Source organism: Lactuca virosa, chromosome 2 (assembly GCF_052849685.1).
Source record: "Lactuca virosa cultivar CGN04683 chromosome 2, Lactuca_virosa_CGN04683_v6, whole genome shotgun sequence".
Classification (NCBI taxonomy): domain Eukaryota; kingdom Viridiplantae; phylum Streptophyta; class Magnoliopsida; order Asterales; family Asteraceae; genus Lactuca; species Lactuca virosa.
In genome coordinates, this window is record NC_136427.1 from 294,759,783 (window position 1) to 294,767,800 (window position 8,018).

Genomic DNA, 8,018 nt, shown 5'->3' on the forward strand with positions numbered 1-8,018 from the left:
TTGCAACCATTGATTACGCCAGATATTCAGATTTCTCAATTCCTCTCGTGCATTTGATGTGTCTTTACTCTTATCATTCATCATAAAAGTACCTAAAACACTCTCACCCACATTTTTCTCGACATGCATCACATCTCTGTTGTGCTTCAGCTGCAGAGAAGACTAATACTCGAGCTCGAAAAATATGCTACGTTTCGACCAGTCCAACTCGAATCCTTGCTGATCCATGTTATCCTTGAGAGTCTTAGGATGTTTACTCGGTTTACGAAGTAGCAGATGACCTAGTTGCTCTTGTATGTCTTCATTAGTAAAGTGTCTCGGAGCGGGTCTTGTCTCGGGTTGCCCGTTAAATTTTAAACTCATCCTTAATGGATCATTAGCAATCTAAGAACCGACAATGACCGATATAAATGACTTTATTTGTTGCACGATTTGAGGGAGTGTCTTCATTGCAAGTCGGGCATGCTCTATACCTTTTTTCGCTCCAACCCGATAAACTACTACGAGCTGGAAAGTCGTTTATTGTCCACAACAACATAGCTTTCATTGTGAAGAATGTGTTTGTCGCTGCGTCTTTAATAGGTATGCCTGAGTGCCACAAAAACTTAAGCTCTTCCACTAACGACCTAAGGAAAACATATATGTCCTTTCTAGGTGCTTTGGGGTCGGGAATCAACAAGGCCAACAAGAATGATGATTCTTTCATACAAATCCATGGTGGCAGATTGTATGTGGTGAGTATGACCGACCACATACTATGCGGTCGGCACATGTTACCAAATGGATTAAAGTCATCAGTTGCCAGCCCTAGGTGTACGTTGCGAGGTTCACTCAAGAATTCAAGGGTAATCCATATAAAATTTTTGCCAAGTGTAACATCCCGTTGTCAAGGTAATTTCAGATTCAACCATATGTTTGTATATTATTGCAATTTTGACCCTTGAGTTAAGGAAGGTTGCTAGGTTGGCCCATTGTAGCAATTTCGTAATTTCACCCAAGTGAAATGCGCTGAGCGTACGTTGTGTACGTTAGGCGTACTAGGGCGCGCCCTAGTATGCTGGGCGTACACCTCGTACACAAGGCGTACGTGGGGAAAGGGTAGAGCATAATTTTTAGGGTTTGGTTCATATTTAAACCTCATTATAGCCTCATATCTCATTCTTCTCCAGCCTCCCTCTGTAAAATCGTCTTCAAGCAACCCTAAGAGAGAGAAGAGTCCATTTTTGAGCCATTTGAGTGTTTTGGAGGTGTGTTTGAAGAATAAGAAGAAGAAGGTGGTGAGAAGAGCTTGAAGCTTAGAAGCATTTTGGATTTGAAATTTCCTTCTTGTTTGCAACCTCGAAGAGGTATAGAGCTTGCAAATTTATCACTCCATCTTGTAGATCTAGACATTTCAGTCCATTAAGTTACTTTTTGCCCCAAAAATGGTGATTCTTGAGCATGGCATGTTCTTGACCCAATAAGTCGTCCTTTCAGGCCTTAGGAGGGGTCTTGAATAATAAAAATGTGTTATTGAGGGTTAGTTTCACTCCATGCATGCTTTAGAGAGTCTTAATGCATTAAGATGTTGAGGGTTTGTGTTTTAAGCACTTATTGTCCATGCAAAGGCATAAAGTTGGAAACTTTATGACGCAAAATGATATTTTAGCCTTGGATCTGATTTTGGACATGGAGATTTGGAGCATTAAGCTCTTAATGGAAAAAGGGTTGAACATGGTGCGTACGATGGGCATACCAAGTGGTACGTTGCGCGCACGCAATCAGAACCCCGTAAGTTGGTCAATACTGAGTACGCCCTGCGTACACAAGGGTACGCCCAACGTACTCGGCTGAATTGACTCGGTCGGGTTGGCTCGGCTGGGTGGACTCGGTTATGTGTTGACTTTGACTTTGACTTTGACCAAGTTTGACTTAGGGGTATTTTAGATTGTGGTTGAGAATTGGTTACTTGGTTGGGATAGGTGACGGATAGAGCTAAGATTCAGAGTCGAGACCTCATCAGCTATTGTTCAGATTGAGATGTGAGTTTTCCTCATTGTACTTTCGGGTCGAAGGCACCAAGGCCGACCCATTGGATTGGATATCCTGTTATATGATAGTATGTTATTATGCGGTAGAGATCTGTTAGATCGGTATCCTGGTATATAGGATGATAGTATGCGGTAGTGATCTGTAAATCTGTTTGTTTGTCTGATGTATGGTTATATGTTTACCTATTATGTGTATATCGACATGTTATGGTTGGTTGGGTTGAGGCGGTCCCGCTTTGTGCTAAAGGACAAGATACCCAGGGTGGTCCGGATAGGCTGTAGGCCTTGCGAGGCGGTCTTGTCATGCCGAAGGCCCGACGAGCGGTCCGGATAGGCTGTAGGCCCTGCGAGGTGGTCCAGTCATGCCGAAGGCTCAGGAGCGGTCCAGATAGGTTGTAGGCCCTGCGAGGCGGTCCATTCAGGCTGAAGGCTCAGTTGTGCATGTTGTTGTTTGATATGTTGTATGTGGTGGTACTTTGGGGGAACTCACCAAGCTTTGGCTTACGGTTTTAGTTTGTTGTTTCAACTACTTCTGATGATCGCGGGAAGGCGAACGCGTGACCGTACACATCCTCTGTTGTATGGCTTTATGATTTTTGGATACTCTGATATTGATAAACAATTTGGAAACAATGATTTTGTATACAGTTTATGACTACGGGTTGTTTTTAAAAGTTTAAATTTGTTGTGAGATTTGAGTCGTTACACCAAGACTCTCCATCAACGGGATGACGCATCACACCATCTTCTGATCTCCCGGTACTATGTTATATCATATTTTTGGAAGTGTACCTTGAAAAATACAAGCGTCATAGTCTGGGTGTCACTGGAAAGTATCGTAACACCTTATGAGCTACCTTCTTACCCTTGGTGTTTTTATCAATCCACCGTCTCTCTTTACAAAAGGGACAAATCTGCAATAAATTGTGTTCCTTCCAGAAGAGAAAAAAAACCGTTTTTGCATACATGTATTGACTCGTAAGTCGTACTCCAAACCTATATTCTTCAGTTTCTTTTTGGATAGATAATATGAATGGGGAACCTTGTTGTCTTGTGGAAATGTTGAATGCAAAAACTCAAGGAGTTGATCAAATGAACTATTAGTCCATTTGTTGTTGACTTTGATATGCATCAGCTTTGTTAAAAAATCAAGGAAAGAAAACGTACAACCAGGATATAACTTGGTTTCGACTACCTCTAACAACTGTTCAAAATCATCATCAACACCGCTACCCCCTGTATTCGAGGTTCCTTCATCGAGGTTGGTATCATTTTCTATCGACTCCCACATAACATCATCGATAGCATCATCCATCTCGTTCTTGACACTACGACATCTACAACGGAAGGAATTAAAGGTTCATTATAATATGTACACATTTCGTATGACCGACTAAAACCATATATACAAACATGACGTCTCATTGCTTTTGGATCCATGAAGTAACGGTTATCACATTGCTCACATGGACATTTGGTTTCACCTTTACTATCTAGGTGTGACATGGATCTCTCGACAAAAGAGTCGAGTCCTAGTTGGAACTGCGGGAGATTGACGATGTGGATTAGTAGTCCAGCTTTTATCAATAGACATGATGCAACTGAAACATAGTTTAGTGTTTAGAGTTTACTCTACGGGAAACAAAAATCAAGTAGAGTATTCATAAAGTCGATGATTAAAAAAGTATCCCCAACACGGGAACATATGAACAAATAATTAGAAACGGATAGAGTATTCACAAAGGTATGCTTCTAAACCCACTTTTTGAATACCTTATCTCATATGTGAACGTGTATTACATGATCGTCTATTTAAGAAATATTCGACAGCATTTCCCCTTAGCTCCCAAGTATATATATATATATATATATATATATATATATATATATATATATATATATATATATACACACACACACACATACACATACGAGGAGCAAAGAGAAAATGACAACCGAATCTTTCTTAAAAAAAACAATCATGTAATACATGTTCACATCCTAAATGAGATAAAGTATTCAAAAAGCAGTCCCAAAATGGAGACAACCCGAAATTAATTTCTAATTCAATTTCGGGCGGGTATTTCTAGGCTCGTGATGATTACAAATAAGACACGCAAACGAATAGAATTTGGAAGAAATTGTTTGTCATCTGTAGCATCTTACTTGTGTATATTTTTGTTATTTATGGCATATGATTTTGTTTTAAGTTTTCTACAATAGCATTGTACTTTAAATATTATATTGTTTATTCTATTTAAGCATTGTACTTTTGAATATATTTTTTATTTATAATATCATATTTTATCCTATTATAGCATTTACTTTACAATATTTTTGCTATTTAATAACATTGTACTTTTAATATTATATTATTTTTTCTATTTGAGCATTGTACTTTTGCAAATATTTTTTTATTTATAGTATCATATTTTATCCTAGTATAGCATTGTACTTTATAATATTTTTGGAAAGTACAATGCTATAATGTAAAAGAATGAAAAATAAAAGTTTGTGTATTTGTATGTAATTTGGAAAGTACAATGCTATAATGGAAAACAATGAAAAAAAATAGTTTGTAAAGTACAAACTTTTTTTTTTCATTTTTTTCCATTATAGCATTGTACTTTCCAAGTTGCATACAAATGCACAACCTTTTTTTCAAGTATAGCATTGTACTTTCCAAGTTGCATACAAATACACAAACTTTTGTTTTCATTATTATTCCATTATAGCATTGTACTTTCTACATAAATACACTTAAACATGCTTCCTACACATATTGCATATTTTTATTATAGCATCATACTTTTTTTTCATTTTTTCCATTATTGCATCCTACTTTTTTTCAATTTTTTCCATACATATATTCATTATACACACATTTTTTCCATACATCATACACATTACAATATAAAAAATACACTTAAACATACATCCTACACATATTACATATTCATTATAGCATCCTACTTTTTTTTTCATCTTTTCCATTATAGCATTGTACTTTCTAAAAAAAACCTTGATACATATATACACATATTACATACATAAATACAAACATTATACATACAAATACACTTAAACATGCTTCATTACGAAATAACGTCACATCCCGATAATGAAGGTCCGTTGGAATGTCAAACGGGAACCTGATTTCACTTGGGAGCGCGAGGATTCAAGGGAACCTCTGGGAGCGCGAGGATTCAAGGGAACAGAGGTATCCCCATCATTTCCAAATCCGCGAGTATATCTTTATTCTTGAATTTCGGGACGAAATTCCTTCTAACGGGGGGATGATGTGATAACCCGGAACTTTTATCTTGAACACTTAGTCAATTCAATCAAAGTTAGACTTGTTATGTTGACTTCTTGTACTGTTTAAGGGTCCGTTTAAGTGTTCTAAGCGGGAGTACAACCAAGGTTGAGGTTAGGGATGAACTGTAAAGTCATAAGGTAGCAAAACCGGGCCATACACCCTCTTGAGAGGTGTGTACGGCCGCACACATGAGTGTGCGGCCGCACACCCATCTTCCAGCCGCACACTCACTCTTATATATATATATATATATATATATATATATATATATATATATATATATATATATATATATATATATATATATATATATATAGGGTGACCCCCTTCACTCATTCCTTTCATTTGGCTGCACTCTACTTTCTCTCTCTACTTTCTCTCTCTACTTTCTCTCTCTAAAAACTACATCCAAGAACACTCTAAACGCCTCAAAATCGTGAAATACTCCATCATTCAGCTTGTATATTGGTAAGACACCTTGATCTAAGCCTAAAAACACTTTGGGTTCTTCGTGTTCTTCATCACTTGAAGGTGTACGCCGCACACCTTCATAAGGTGGCCGTACACACCTCAAAGAACCTCCAAAGTGAGAGTTTGATCCCTTATCTTCTAGTTGGACTTGGTTTGAACCTTAAAACGCTGAAAAATCGACTCTTGGAGCATATATGAAGGGTGTACAGCCGCACACTTCCGTGTACGGCCGCACACTCATGTGTGCAACCGCACACACACTCTGTACGGTCGCACACTCCTGTGTGCAACCGCACACGCCACCTGGCCGCACACCCACGACCGCACACACTTCATATGGACCGTACACTTCCTTTAGGTGAATCACATGTGATTCCAACACTTGGTTCAAGTGTTTCCTAGTCCCTAAGGGGGTTCCCTTGCATTTAGTTGCTTCTAAACACTATATTCATGACTATATATGTCTCTAATTGTCACTTAGGACTCGTTGTGCCTCGGTAATTCAGTCGTGGAACTTCTTGTCCTTACGCGAATCTACCTTCGAAACATCTTCCAAAGGTTAGTTCATACCCCTACATTTTTCCGTGTTTTTAATGTTTTCAGGGGGGGGAATACAAGTCAAACTCAAAGAATTTTATTAAGTTTTAAACTTGTTAATGCAGTCCAACAATTTCCACGTTTAATAACATATTCGGATATTTTATCTCTTTTTGTAATATGTTGAGCATAAGGGAAACTACTATTTTGGAAATCTAACTTCATAGCTTTTAGAAAGGTTTTTACAAAGCATTTTCCGTACAAATTCTAATAAACTATAATGGGTATAGTTTGGGATAACCCTCTAGGCAGTCTCTACCTAATCAGATTTCATAAATGAATATATATAAACTACGACAGATTTAGTTTATGTTATATATTTTCTCAGGAGTATAAAGTACTATTATTCAAGGATAGTCATTGTTTTTATACTGTTTCTCGCTAGTAAACTAGATTATACAGAATTGTGAGGCTCTACTTTAATACTGTACCCTTAGGTGTATAGTGATAAATCATATCTCAGTATAACCAGAGTCTCCTGGAGGGAGAGCGTGAGATTTGTGAATAGATCTATTCGGGACTGACAATCCCATACCAGAACTGCTAGCTACAGTTAGGCGGGCACGCCTGTGGTGAACAAATGTCATTTAGCTGAACGCCTGAAGAACGTTATAAAGGTCTCTCGGTCATATCAAGTATGGTTATACGACTCACAAATAAGTATAAACTAATTTTGTTTACGGACTCTATCCTTCATTTGTTTTATTTAAGTAATAAAACTACTTTTTCATATATGTATTCAATGTTTGGTTGTGTTTACTATGCTTGCTATGATACAATTGTTGTGATACTACGCATGACGTCCTCCACCCCAGAACGATTCCGCCATCACGGTTTCGGGGTGTGACAGATTGGTATCAGAGCCCTTGTTTATAGCGAACTAAGTATACCGAACCTTACATGGTATACAACTATAAATACTAAGGGACCTAAGTGCTCTAAACTAAAAGTATACTTTCAAAAATACAAGTATTTTTATAAAAGTATATAAGTATACCCGAGTATCAGAATCCATGTCGTAAGTAGAACAAAACAAAAGTATTTAGATGTTGGACATCGCGGTTAAACCTGGGCAGTTATGTAATCATGTCTAGGGTGAATATAGTCTGATCAACTATATTCAGTTGAGACACGACCAACATGTGTTTGGGAGTGACTATGGTGTTACATCAAGCCTAAAACTTACCTAGATACCAGAGGAGTTCTAGAGCCAAACATAAGGGTTAAAATACTATAGGAGTATTTTAGGATGCTATAACGACTAAGCCGAAAACTTACCCAAAGATCCATTATTCAATCAAGCATGTAGCCATGATACATTGGAAGTATTATTAGATTCGATGTCTATTAACTATTCCTTTACCATCACCACACGTAGATACCATGCTGGATTCCATCTTCCTGGTGACCCGTATTTTCCCAACCAAGGAGATGACGGATGGATTGAGCCAGCGCCAGAAGGAAACCATGAAATTCCTTTGGACGATGACTTTGCCGAACCATTTCCTGAACAGACTGACTCGGAACCAGAAGTCGAGAACTTACCCCCAGTGGCCACAATACCAAATCCCAACCCTCAGCTTGTACTCGAAGGCCCAACG